Source organism: Cucumis melo, chromosome 9 (assembly GCF_025177605.1).
Source record: "Cucumis melo cultivar AY chromosome 9, USDA_Cmelo_AY_1.0, whole genome shotgun sequence".
NCBI classification, from domain to species: domain Eukaryota; kingdom Viridiplantae; phylum Streptophyta; class Magnoliopsida; order Cucurbitales; family Cucurbitaceae; genus Cucumis; species Cucumis melo.
In genome coordinates this window covers 23,845,818-23,860,740 of record NC_066865.1, presented here as the reverse complement: position 1 = coordinate 23,860,740, position 14,923 = coordinate 23,845,818, and the positions used below count along the sequence as shown (strand labels likewise).

General features: G+C 26.3%; 1 long non-coding RNA gene and 1 other non-coding gene across 2 annotated transcripts; both read left to right on the top strand.

Annotated features, from left to right (window-relative positions):
* Nucleotides 1-10,136: 10,136 nt before the first annotated feature.
* On the top strand, nucleotides 10,137-14,723 carry LOC127150941 (uncharacterized). Its single transcript, XR_007823567.1, has 2 exons — nucleotides 10,137-10,973; nucleotides 14,592-14,723. It is a non-coding gene; the product is annotated as an uncharacterized LOC127150941 (long non-coding RNA).
* Nucleotides 10,215-10,403, top strand: MIR319A (microRNA MIR319a). The gene is given in 1 exon segment (NR_120746.1): nucleotides 10,215-10,403. It is a non-coding gene; the product is annotated as a microRNA MIR319a (primary transcript).
* Nucleotides 14,724-14,923: the final 200 nt, after the last annotated feature.

Genomic DNA, 14,923 nt, shown 5'->3' with positions numbered 1-14,923 from the left:
CGTTCTTTTAAAGGAAATAGAGTTGTCACAATTATCCTATAACAAACTGATGGTGATAATATATATATATATATATATATATGTATGTATGTATGTATGTTAAAAGTACAAGAATTCAACGCTATTAAAGAAAAAAAAAACTAATCTTCAAGTGGAAAAAAATACAAATCTTAGAAGTAATATTTGTGTCAACAATACGCCAATTTATTAACCCTAAAGAAAATTTATTCCTAATTTTGGCGATACATTAGATAAAAAAAAGAAGCAATCAAGTGTTCAAAAGAATCTAAAGTTTATAAATTTATTACTCTTGCAATGAAGATAAAAAATAGATATTTTAAATATCACACGAGTCGAAACTATTATAAATTTTCAAATTTTAATTATTAGACGTTACTTTATATCTCATCAACTTAATTGGTTCCTAACCACTCATTTACTATCCAATAACGACAAAGGCTTGTGAAATCAAATGTCAAATTTAATTTCTTCAAAAGTATAAAATAATAGAGAAACGATTAGACCTAACCTAAAAAAAACCTAAACATTTTTAGGTTAAAACATAAAAATCGAAGATAATGTAGAAAATAAAAAAGTCCCACAAAATGAGGTATAAATATGGGTGGAAAGAGCAAAAGGAAAAAAAAAAGACAATAACATGTGAACAGATCCATCAAGAATTATGGCAAAACTCCATCAAGATTTAAGATGAAGACATACTTCACAATAATATCCAAATTCATGTAAAATACATTTTCATAAATAACAAATAAAAAGAAGAAGAAGAAAAGAAAAAAAAAACCATTCCAATTACAAACAGCTGTGGGAACAACCAATGTCATCTCAAGGGACATCCCCATTAATAATGAATCCTTGTGAAATTCCCGTTTCACCCTTAATATCTAATAGAACCGTTCTATTTCGTGTATATAAACGAATTGTTTTCTAAGATAAATTGAGGCACGTTATACTCTATAACTTAGAAGACAAAAAAACAGTGTGAATCAACTTACAATATTCCAAAATTTTAAATCATATCTACATTTCGTAAATTTACAAAAAGTAATAGTGATAATAATAATAATAACAATAATGATAAACCTCGAGTATATGACATGAATAGGAAAATGTCTGTGCTCCCATGGCTTATTAGTTACTACTCCATGTGATATGTCTTTACAAGTGGGGATGAGTTAGGCCTCTCCAATTACTTCTTCTTCTTTTTTTCTTACCTCAATTTTTAGGGTACTACCAAAAGATAGTATAAATGACCTTGTTTAAAAAAGATATTCTTTTTAACTTCAACTATTACAATATTTTTTAAAAAAGAATTTAATTTTAGACATCAAATGTATTGGTCTCTTTAGCGATTATATCAATTAATTAATATTGTCGACTATAATTTTTTAAATATTATGAGATTTTTTAGTCAATTTTAAAGTTTAACATTAGTTCATCAATAAGGAACAATTTTTTTTTTTTAAGATTGATTTTGTCGATGAGTAAGTATTTTAGTTACTCCAATTGTTTTTTAAGGTATGCATATATAAGACAACAACAAGGAAGGGATTTTACGATTCAAGGTTAAGACACAAAGCCGAATGCACGACATGGTAGCAACAAGAAAAGCATCATCCCAAGCTCAAGACATTACACGGAACAAACCAGAAGAAAAAAAATACAACTAGTACACTTTCAACTTAATTGATATATATATATATATATATATATATCCTGGGTTTTTATTATTTTGTTTGTTGATTTTAGTGTTACGTGACCAATAATGGTTATAATGAAAGAAAGAAAGAAACAATTGATAAATAGTGAATTTTAATTCCTTTGATTTTATATACATTTACTTAGAAACGTTGTGGAATTTCAAATAAAATCTCAAGTTTAATTATAAAGTCATATTTCTATCTGGAAATATGTTTTTAATTATGAAATTCACTCAAATGGCCTTTATGAAAAACAATTTCTCTTTGAAAAGTTACAGTATTCTCTCAACACTTACAAAACATTTCAAAAAGGAAAAATCAAACAGAAAATGAAGGCATAAAAATATTTTAAATCAACATTAGCTCTTAAATGGAAAAATTAAAAGGTTGACCTATCCAATTAAATTCCTTACATTCTCGTCAATTTACTCTCATTAAGTTTTGACTATAGATTATATTTATATATATATATGTATACTTCTGATTCAAGTGGATTAATTGCAATTTTAGTATGTGTTTTAGAATTTTATTTTAAAAAGGTTCATGTATGGCTTTCACACGTGTCTGCAAATATTTATTCAAATAAAAAAATTAACGTAAAATAGAAAGAAAATTTCGATAGATTAATTAAATAAATATATGGTAGTCTTTTTTAAAAGAAATTAAACTTGAGTAATTTTGCGTCACCTCCTTTTTCCCAGCCTTTTTGTTACTCTTTTAAAATGAATCTCGGTGAAATAATTTTTTTCAAATATAATAAAATAAATCAAAATATTTTTAAAAAGTATAACATAATTTTCGACCGAACTAGATAGACACAACTTGTAGTATCATGGTAGATAAATAAACTGTGATATTTTTTCAATATTTATAAATTTTCTAATACTTTTACTATTTAAAACAATTTTCATTTTTTTTTCTACTTTGATTTTTAAACGATAAAGAACCAAGTAAAGACAATTATAAATCATTGACAAATAATCTAATTTGATTCATTTACGAGGTTTATAATTTAAATTGATAAAAGTTTCAAGTTGTCCGCTAGGTAAAATCTAAAATTTTAAAAGAGTTAAATCAATGTTAGTCGATCTCTACTATTTTATTCTTGATATTTTTATTTTTATTTTATTTTTGAAATAGAACAACAGTAAACTAAGGAACAATGCCTAACACACACAACTCAAGAGACAACTCTCATAAGATAAAAGAAAACATATTCTCAAATAAAAAAACTCGTACCCAGAATAAGATGTCAAAGTTGTTAAATTGTGAGCAACTCTATTATAAAATTGATATTAATCTTATAAAAAAATTATTTTTTAAAAAATAGACTAAAACACTCACAAATCACAAACAAGTTGGCTCATTCTTTAGCGATCGACTATGACGATGGTAAGAATAATCGGGGGAATTGTTTTATACTATGTTCTTCTTCTCTTTAAAGAGAGGGTGAGACTTCTTATATTATATTATCTCGAATTACTTATCTTCTACTTTTGTTGGTAAGGACATTGTATTCTCAATTACAAAGCATTTAGAAGAAAAGAAAAGGCTAGAAATATATTTTACATAAATTATCAAGAAGAAAGAAAAAAAAGTTGGGAATTGGAGTTAAAGGCTAAAAAGTTGTATTGATTAAAAAAATGTAGAAGTTTAGAAGGAGGGTGGTAAAATCAAAGAAGCATATGATTTATGTTACCAATGAGATTGGGAATTTGATTTATTTCTGAAAGGGAACATAAAAATCAGACAAGATGTGACAATGAAATTTGTTTGTTGATAAACTCAAATCATAACAGTGCCAATCTAATCTTTGAAACTCTCAATTGGTCATAATTTTCTCATACCCTAATTTGGTACCCTCATCTAATTTTTGCATTATTTAGCTAAACTCCAAACATAAAATCTAATCTCCCTATTATTCCTTTAATTAATTAATTAATCTACTGATCTTTCTTTTCTTCCTTTCGGTAGGAAAACAATATTATATGTTCACAATCATGTTGTACTTTCAAATTACTTTTCAAAATTGTATTATTGATAGATCTTAAACACTCATATAAAAGTAATTCAATTATATTTAAGATAATTATGATGAGAGAGTAAACATCCTACTTTGAATAGTTTTTATTAAGTTTAGAAGACATTGAAAAAAAATCCTCAAAACTTATTTAGAACAATTCATCTATTAGTTGGTTTTGTTTTTAATTAATATGATAAACACATAAAAGGACTCCAAATATTATAGTATTTCTTTTCTCTTAGAAATATCAGTAATTTTTTGTCAAATTTAGATGTATTATAATTGGTTTTTTTTTAAGAATAATAATAATGAAAAAACAACTAAAGGAATTATCCACTTCTGTATATGGGATAGTTTGTGTACACCCTTGTATTCTTTTTCCTTTTTGAATGAAATCAATTGTTTCTAAAAAATAAATTATGTAGATCATGAGATACAACTCTTAATCAAATTAAAGGTAAAGTTCCGATGAAATTTTAAGTTTGAGAGCATAAGTATATCGACCAATATTAGAAGAAAAAAATGATAGATATTTTTTCTTAATTATCATAAATATATCTTTGTTCTCAAAGTTGAATATTAAGGTAGCATCTAGTTTAAAGAGAAAGGTTCAAACGGGTTTGGACGGATCGTTCATGATCATGTTGGTTGGTTGGTATGTTAGAGACCGAACAATTTTGGAAGATATTTCCACAATCGAGCGGAAGAGGGTTTGGGTCTATTCTGCCGTAGGAGGTGAATTCATGCCTCTTGAAAATTATCTATGGGCAAACAAAAAGAAAAGCTCCTTAGTTGATATTAGGTTCTTATTGAGAACATTGTTTTTGTTATTAACTTTATCGATATCTCTATTATCTTGAAAGGAGAACAAAATCATTCATGCTATTACACAGAGAAATTCTCTATTCTTGATCAAAAGATGTCTTTTCTGATTTTGGGAGGATAATTTTCTTTTTGGTTGATTTATTTTTTTCAATTTCATCTTAAAAAAGAAAAAGGTGCCTTCAATCAATAAACAACCTTGAAAATGAATCAAAATTAGAAAAGGGGGAACCAAAAAGTAAAGTTAAACAGTAAGTTTGGTTAAGATTTTATGGATGGAAGAGACATTGAGAAAAAAAAGAGAGAGAGAGAGAGAGAGAAAAGAAAGCAGTGAGTGATTGGACTAATGGAAATGAAATGATAATTGATAATAGGTAAAGAGAAAGTGAAGGGGGGGATACCATTTCTCCATAGAAAAACAGCCTTTTGGGGTTTGATATGACACTGATTTCAGGAAGTGACTGAGAATCTGATGATATAATTAAAGTTATATATATATATATATATATTTACATTCTTCAAATTTCTTCTTCCCCATCATGTTTTATACCATTGGTTGTTTGGTGGTTCCCCCCACCCATCTATGTCTCCTCTTCCTCTCATTATTTTACATTTGAATTCCAAATAATAATCTATATAACCTCATCATTTTAATATCTTCACCTTATATGTTTAATTAGTCTCAAATGATTTGATGTATTAAGTTGTTTATACTTTATAATTATTTGTTTTTGCTGCAAAAGTTTTGGTTTCAGATGTTAGGAAAATCATGTCTATTTTGAAGCAATTTTTCAAATACTTTTGTAAATTTCACATATGATAATTTGGGTATATGATGATATAGTTAATTCTAATACCGTCCACAAAAATTGTTGTAATGTTTAGTCTTTGTGTTATGGATAAAATGTTATTTGTTAATTGTTTTCATCTAATTAAGAGAAAAGTTTGATGCCGCACGTCTTTTAGTTGTTTTATTTGTGTGTTTGTCTAAGAAAAGAAGGTATTTAAAATCTTAGACATGGTTTAATGAAATCAAATTCGAGAATTTTAGAAATTAAAAAAAATCCGTAGATAAACCCTAAGTATTGAAAAATAGGTTTTTAGGTAGAGCTTAGAGATTACAAACTTAAATTAAACAATCGGGTAAAATTGTTAAGATCTGAAATATAGTTGATTGATTATTCATGTTTAATTTACTATAAATCAATCGATCCTAATCTTAGGTACACCTAATTAGTGAATTTCAAGTTCAAACTATATGAATCATAACCCACTGACTTAATTAAATTTATTTATCTAACATCTTTAGATCAGTACAACACAACTTCTAAGTTTTTAATATTTATATACAAATCCAAACTAACTAAATTAGAAAAGCAAAATGAGTCCTTTTATATACATCTATCTTTTTTTAATATACCTATGATCATATTTGATCTCTTTCTTGTTTAGGTATGCTACCAATGTCAAATGGCACATGAAAATGTGTATGATTGAGGAATCTCATCTCTCTTTCATAGTATAGGGGTTTTTAATTATCGTGCATGTCTGTCTAGTGACCAAAATGGGTTTTCTAAATTTCAATTTCCAACATTGTTTTTGTAGTGTCTTGAATAATAGATAGTTTATGATTTTCTTTTCTCAAGTAATATCAAAATGTTGATATTGACACTATTCAATTATTAAAAAGAAAAAAGATTCCCATAAATGTTTTTGTTTAAATTCATCACTCTTTTTTGTTTTGTACTTTTAAAATTCAAATGTCTACAATTGATTTTAGGAATACAACCATATTGAGTGACTATATATATTACACAAATGTTACTAATTTTACACTTTTGGGATAATTCTACTTTAATTAATCATCACAACACCCACTAATATATGTCTAACCTGGTAAACTTCTAGAAATTGTAAATTAACAAATTTAATCAGTGTTCTATCAATTTATTCTTGTTGGCATAGTAAAGAGAACAATTTTTATCCTTCTAAAAGAGAGAAAAAAAAAACATCTTTTTATGCCAAAAAGGAAGGGGGAAAAAACTCACAATCTGGTCTGACAGACACCAAAGGCACATTTACACAACTGATTCTTTCCTCATCCAAATTGCAAAATAGAATTAGAATCAAATTACCTAATTATCAACTAAGCAAACTCCAAAAACTTCCTAAAACCTAAACAAAATGAAAACATGTAAAAGGGGAACAAGAAACATAAAAATGAACAATATGAAGAGCCACCCCACTCACTCATCTTGAGAATATTCATATGAAACAGAAAAAAAAAATTCTTATTTTATTTTATTTTTACAAATAACAAAAACCCTTTTGAGAAAACACAACTAAAAAACCCAGTTGAAGAAAAAAAAAAAAGAACTTTTATTTTTTTGGGGGGGTTGGACTTGTGAGAAGAGGTTGAGGAGGGAACAGGCTCCAAACATAAAAGATAGCACTAAACAGACAGAAACCAAATTTTCCTTAAGAAAAACATATCTTCTTCTTCTTCATAGTCAAACAGCACTAACATATAACACATAACACATAACACACACACTGCCATGTTTTGCCCTCTCTAGCAAGTGGATCTCACTCTAACTTCTGTCTTAACTAGTTGAACCATAAACCCACAAATTTGAAGAGGAATGAATCGGCAGCCAACCAATAAATTTTACCTTTAGTGGGCGTGCTAGTAAAGCTGGTTAAAAAGATCACAAAACCTACGTCTAATTCTTCTCTGATTTTTTAGGTGAAAGAGAAAGAGAAAGAGAATATGAATTATTATTTATTGATTTGTTTGTTTGTATTATATATATATATATATATTGTATTTGAGAGTTCACTGCCCACATTTGATTAGTCTTTTCACCTGCAGAAATGGAATAAAAATTACTATTAATTTACAATAAGTTATTGTACTTCAAAAAAAAAAGAAAAAAAAAGAAAAAAAACAACTTGGCTGCACAAAGCAAACAGTGTTCAGCCGTACTAAAATGTCTTTGAACTTGTAAATATTTCACATGCTTTTATACTCATGTGTTGCACTTAAATAGTACTAATTAAACAAATACTAACATATTGTTTTGTATATATTAATTTTTATATTACTTTCTCTAAAGAGCTGCATGACATAAAGATAAGATTAAAAAATAGTGTTTAAATTAAAGTGAGGATTATATTTAAGTGGTCCAACTATACAACATTGTGTGGTAAATATACAAAAGAAATTAACAATGCTAATTAATTCTAATAACTAGGGCTTTGTTTGTTTGGAAATGCCAAAAAATTTAAAAAAATAATAATAAGAAAGACCTAATTATTTATATTTGTCCCATCATGAACATAAGCCCTAGGGACAATAGCCTTCTACTAGCATCTCTAGGCCTTAAGCTTTTTATATATTATTTATACTCTTAAATACTTTTTATTTCTTTAATTATATTAAAAATCCAATCCCTACCTTTCTTACTCTTGTCATCAGACAAAAATGTTGACCTAATACTATATGTTTTGTTGGAATTTCTTTTATTGTTTCAAATTAATTATACATATTATTATATATATATATACGCACATCACCTGAATTATTGAAGGCTTGGTTTAGTAACAATTTTAAATAGAAATTTAATTTAAAACAAATGATATTATTGAATGAAAACATATGTATATTTCATAGTCTAGTGGTAAGTTTAAGCGTGGATTATTCTTATTTAAACATCTGTTTTTAATATACTTCGTACTATATTTATAAATTATTAAATTAGTTATAGTCATCCATTAAATATTAGGATAATTATGAATAATTATAAACATGTTTTGTATATTAATTTTCTAAAGATTGTATAATTTGTGATATGTTATGAAATACATGTTTCATTTGTTAAAGGACAATTGTTGTATAACATGAAACTATTGATTGGTTAATGTTTTATTTTTTCTTAAATATAATTCTACATTTTTTAAATATTAAAATCTAACTATATATACGGAACATGTTCATTTAAAAAATTTCACCGTTTAGATTATAGAATTTGGAAAATAGATTTATAAAATAGAATCTAAATGGTCGATGATACAACTCTTTTTTAAACATAGTAAATATGAAAACATATAAAGTAAAATCAACATTAATCAATTAAAGACGATATAGTTTTCGAAATTTTCATTGTTTGAATTATAAAATCTTAAAACAAAATTTGAAAACATAATCAAGATAATCCCATTGCTAAACAGACATCTTGTTAGAATTTGTCCAATTTAGATTGATAATTTGAAGACAGTTAAAAGAATTCAAATTTACTGTATGCCAAATAAATATATATTTTTTTAACCTATTGCATTTATGAACTTAAAATAGAATTTAGATAATCTATCGAACATGTCCTAAATTTATTAAAAAACAACTTTAAGCTAAGAACATTGGCAATTTAAACGGGATGATTTTGCTCAATTATTTCTTTTAATTTAAATGGTTTGGTTTTAATGTTGAAATCATCGAGTGAATAAGTTGTTTCACAAATTTTGGTATCTAATTAATATATTCCACTTAGAAATCCTACTCATGAGAATGGGTTACAGAGAGAGTAATAATCATAAAAAATCACCTTACGGTTAAAATTACCAAAAATTGTTTTTCTTTGTCCACTTCTATTCTTAAAAAGTGAACCATTTTGAAGAAATGTTTGTTTCTTGTTTGAGAAAAAGAAATTTAAGGTGAATAGTAGATTTGACTACAAAATAACTTTTTAGAATAGTTGAAGTTGCACCTCCAAACAAGGTGTGAATAGTAAAATTGACTACAAAATAACTTTTATAACTCCTTTTTGAAAAATCAATCCTAAAAAGATAATTTTCAATTTCTTTTAACCAAAGATACTGCCTTTTGAAATATGTTTTTGAAAGAAAAGAAAAACAAAGTACTCCAACACAACAATTTTTTTTTTTTTAATTTCACTTAAAAAGTAACTACAAACAAGACTTTCGTTGAGATCCGACCACTCATAACATAATGAAAGTAAATAGAATTCTAATACACCTCTCTAACAAATAAAAACGGTCGAGATTTCATGTTGAAAAAGTAGAAAAAGAAAATCTCACTCTTCATAAAATTGACACTATTCATTCCTTGCTAATTGACTTTAAGGTAAAATCTCATATAATCTAATAAAAACAACGTATTAGAACAAAACAACAGCTACATCTTGCATCTTAAGATGAGCTCCAAGAGTTTATTTATTAAAAAAATAAAGGGTCTTATAGGCAAACCATGATAATTAAAATTGTAAATTAACCCAAAAAAATTACAACAAATTAAAAGAAAACTCCCCTCAAATTATAGCATACATATATAATAAAAGAAATAGAGTGAAAGTAATGAAATGAATATTGAAGAGAGGAGAGATTAGGGCATATGCAAAGGGAAGAAAGAATATAGAGAGAATATGAATATGAATATGAATAATGTCTTCCATTAATATTTATAAAATAATATTAATAATAACAAATATTTTATCATTCTCTCTCTCTTCCTTATCTTTATAAAGGGGGTATTGGTGTTGTGACAGAGAAATAGAAATAGATGAAGAGATGAGGAGATTTGCAAACTTTTTTAGTTTCGAAAGAAAAAGAAAAGCAGTATTGGTCGGGTTCTAGGGTTAAGAGAGCTTTCTTCAGTCCACTCATGGGTGGCGGTAGGGTTTAATTAGCTGCCGACTCATTCATTCAAATATTGAGTCCAAAAATTTCAAATCTCAAATGGATTCACTAAACGATTGAATGATGCGGGAGACAAATTGAACCTTAAGCTTCCTGTACTTGGACTGAAGGGAGCTCCCTTTTCTTTCTATCTTTTCCTTTTCTTCATCCTCGAGATCGAGATCTCTATCGTATAGCTTAATTGATTAAACATATGTATTTGTTAAAAGCTTACAATACCCACTTTCTCGATTCTTCTTCTTAATCAGACGTTCAAAGACTTGCCGTCGACATAGCTCAGGTCAGAAGGTCAGGGTTCAAAATATATATTCATCGTTATTGAACTCAATATATTGTAATTTTCTTTTAATAATTTTGTTTTGTTCTCATTAGGATAAAAGGGAGAAGATTAAGATCTCTACATGATCCTAAGCTCAAATACTGCTTTCTCGATTGCATTGAGTATGTTAAAATAGAATAATATTACTATTTTCTCCTGTTATAGAAGAAGATCAAGATCTCTTCCACTGCCATCATAGTTTAATGGTTAAGCCATTATAAACTCAGTTATTGGAGGAAAATTTGAAGACCCATTTGAATGATTACATAATTATGTCAGAAAAAATTATTAAAATCCTTTTTTTCTTCTTTCAATTAGTAGTGATGGAGAGCCTGGACTCAGATTTGTGCAGAGATGACCCATTTGAAGTAAATTTCAGGTAAAAAAAGAAATGTCTTTTTTTTTTTTTTTTTTAAATGTATTAATGTTAGATGATATTAATGTGGGAAGGAAGAAGAATGTGGATTAGGGTTTTTCTTTTCTTTTTTTTTTTTTTTTGGAAAAAGATGGAATATTTGAGAGCGAGAGAAAAAGGAGATGAGTTTAAATGGACACAAGGTTCAACACCATAGCTTCTTGGGTGATGGTCTAAATGCTGCAACAAGTTCCCAGACATGTTGTATTACACCTTTCCCATAGAGTGTTTCTTTTCTTTTCCAAATTCTTGTGAACTTACTGTTTTACCCTTTTATTTACTAATAACATTCATTTTAATTACATTAATCTTTTTATTTTTCAAACCAAATCTTAGAAAACGACTGTTTTTGTTTCTCTTATGTTTGTCTGATTAGTTTCTCAGATTTTTGTTTTGTTTTTTGTTCCTCTGCATGTTTATTATGACCTCATCTAGGGTTCTGTCTTTTGTTTTTCGTTTTGTTTAAGGTGGATTAAAGATTGCCCCTTTTTATTTTCTTTTTCTTTTTATTTTTTCTTTTTGGTGTATGAAAGTTAAATGGATTATATTATGTAAAAGTTGCTTTAGTTTAATAAATGGGTAATTGGTTTTTTCATTTTTATGTTTCTGCTTTCCTAATAGGTAACAAGAAAAACAATAATGGAAGGGATTGAACAATTTTTTTGCCTTTTGTTATAGCATATTTCTTTCAAAAAGAAAAAAGAAATCGTACCAAAAATTTGCTGTTTTGCTCATTTTTGTGAAGTGATAAAAGATGGCAGAAAAATAAAAGGGATTATTTAAGAACTGAGTTGGAAAGTTGAGGTTTTCAATTGAGGTTTAGCTGGAAATCTCTTGTTTGTCTCTGATTTATTCTATAGTTTGGAATATGAACAAATTGACATATTTTCAATACCAAAATCAAAAGTTGAAACCTTATGATTTGTTATGTTTTCATGTTTTCAATACAGCACCATCAAACCCTAGAATATTTCTTTTAGAAAGAAAAAAAAAAAAAATACCCTTTTTATTTTTATTTTTCAAAAAATGCCATTTTTTCAATTTTATGATGGTTTTCTTCTCTTTTCTGGATTGTTATGTTGGAGTGGAATTTTATTACAGGACAAAGTTTTGGTATTCTCAAAGTCAATTTGATAATCATTTTGTTTCTTAAAAGAAAAAAAAAGAGGAAAAAGAAATAAAAAAGAGAAGAAAAATTGTCTCATCTCATGATTTCTTCCTTTTATAACCCCCCTTTTTTTAAATTCTAATCTAATAGGTTGTAAATGTCTTTGAAAGGTAATTTTCATAAGTTGTTTGTCTTTGTTTGTTGAATTTGGGTAGGAAGTCAAAAGAATTGTTTAACATGTGGTAAATTTATGATAACAATAGCTAGTCATAACATGTTAATTAACTTTTGAGTATATAATAATTAGAATTTTAAATCTAATTGTTTGTCACAGTATCGGAATGAAAATTAATAATAAACTTTTAAATTTGTTTGTCTTGCATGTTTTTTCATACAAGTTTGAACGTATATATTTTCCTAATATAATTTGGAGCGTAGATTTGAACTTGTTCTTAAGGTGTATATAGATAAATATTTAAGATTGTTTTAAGAATTTTTAAATCAAAATATTATTTGAAGTATAGCTTTAACATGCAAACAAAAATATATAAGTTAGTTAATTAACAAATAATTGTTTAAATTTGGTTAATTTTTAAATTTTAAATAACATCTTCCATAAATATTTTTTTTTTATCTTGGTTATTTAATATTATCATTATTTTAACTAATTTAAATTATATCTAAAAAGGAAAAGCAATAAATTAATTAATCATAAATTTTTTTTTTTTACATTTAATCAAGTAATTATTTAGTTATAGTTTCTAGTAGTTTGTTTAGTAGAGAATCTGAGAATTAGAGATTAAATAATAACAACTTTGTATTTTATGTTTTTCATATGTGTTTGTGTTTGGCAGTAGAATTTAGAAATTGATTTTTTAAATTTAAATAGCTGTAAATTAGTTGTAGTTATTCACTGATTATTATTTGACAGTAAACTAACAATAATTTATTTGTGAACATGGTTTTTGGTTAAAAATATTGTAGAATTATTATCTGTTATATTGTAATATGTATAATTGAAACGATTAGAAGAATTATTGTTTAGGCTTAGGGTTCATAATGTAGTTTAATTTATGAGGATTTGACAAACTGTAATTGTAACGATTATGAACTTCATTCAAACTATAGGGTACGAAATTTGGAATTTAATGTAACTTGTAATCATTACATGATACATATTTTAAATTTAAATACAGTGGATTGAGTTTTATGTTTCTAAATGTTTTTATCTTTATTTAGTATAATTATGCTTTTCTAATTTTAAAATTCAAATTTTCAATAATGTTTGGATTATAAAATTCGAAATAGTTTTAGAAATTTAAGATTTCGTAAATTTTGAAAATAGAAATTGATAGAATAATCTAATTTGAGAGTCGAGCATGACATTTGAAATAATAGTATAATCCAAATGGTCAATTGAATGGTTTTTTTTTTATTCATCTCATGAAAATCAAATATTTGTTAGGTTCTTAAAATTGTTAACTAAATTGTAGTTTGCTGATGCAATTATCATATGTTTGTATTTTGAATTCAGGTTAGTATGGATAATAGGAATCTTTCTTTGTTGAATTAATAATGATATATACTTATTCATTCTTTTGCAATAGAGGCCATTAATAGTGGATATGCCCTAGAATATTGGAACCTCACTTGCATATTGGTTGGATGTCATGTTTGTACTCTAACCCTATCTATTTGACCATGGTTACTTGTTTCCCTATTGAGGGTTTTGTTAAATTTGCTAATCATTTTTTTTTTTTGGAAAATGATGTTAGTGAAAATGTGTAGGATTCTAATTATTCGTGGGGATACTCTAATTAATTTGGATGTTGAAATTATTAACTTAGAAACAAAGAATTTGTTTGTGACAAATTTGAATAAGATGGTAATAATTTAATTGGGTACGAATTATATTTATATTCATGGTTAGTTAAAGTGTTTTGATATTTTGGAATATAGTATGCAGCAAAATTTAGGGCTGATTTCCCTAATTGTTTAAGTTCAAAATATTGGAATGTAAATTTTGTGTGATTAAGCATTTTATTTTGTTTTAATATTCACTTTTAGCCATAATCGTTTAGGTCATTGTCCTCTAACTTTGATTTGTAATGTCCAATTTTAGTCTTATGTAACAATCTTAATTCTTATATTTTAAAGAGCTTCAAGATTTAGTCTTTTGTTGTAGAATTTAGTGCTAAAATTTAATTTGATTTTCTTTTTTTGTAAAAATAAATCAACAAATTAATTAGAGATTCAATATTTTTACAAATTACATAGTGATGAATTTTTTAATGTGTTAGGGATTAAATAGTTGTAAATTAGAAAGTAATTGTTGTAGGGATGGAAGCTAAACTGTTACAAACTTTGGGTTCAAATTTTACTTCCATAAAAGTATAAATGGACCAGAAGTGTTCATTAACATTTTTTTTTCTGCTTGTGTTCATTAACATTTTAGTTTGTGGAAAATTGCACAGAATGAAATGGGGAACAAAGGATGGAGATGAAGTATAACATCTTTGATCTCTTGCTCGTAGAAAATCTCTACTTGTACTTGATGACATAACTTAACACAAAAATGGCAATTAAATCCTCATTTAATTCGATTATTTGAAAATTTTGATCGGATAATTCCCATTTAGTGATTAGATTCTATGTGAGAAATATTCCTTATTCATTTTAATTAATTCCTTTTTTTCTCGTTAGTCATTTAACAAAAATCTAAAGAAACCTACTTCTACTTCATATGTCTAATATGATCTTTAAAAAACAGGAACATGTTCAAGGGGTTGTACAAGAAATTTTTCTA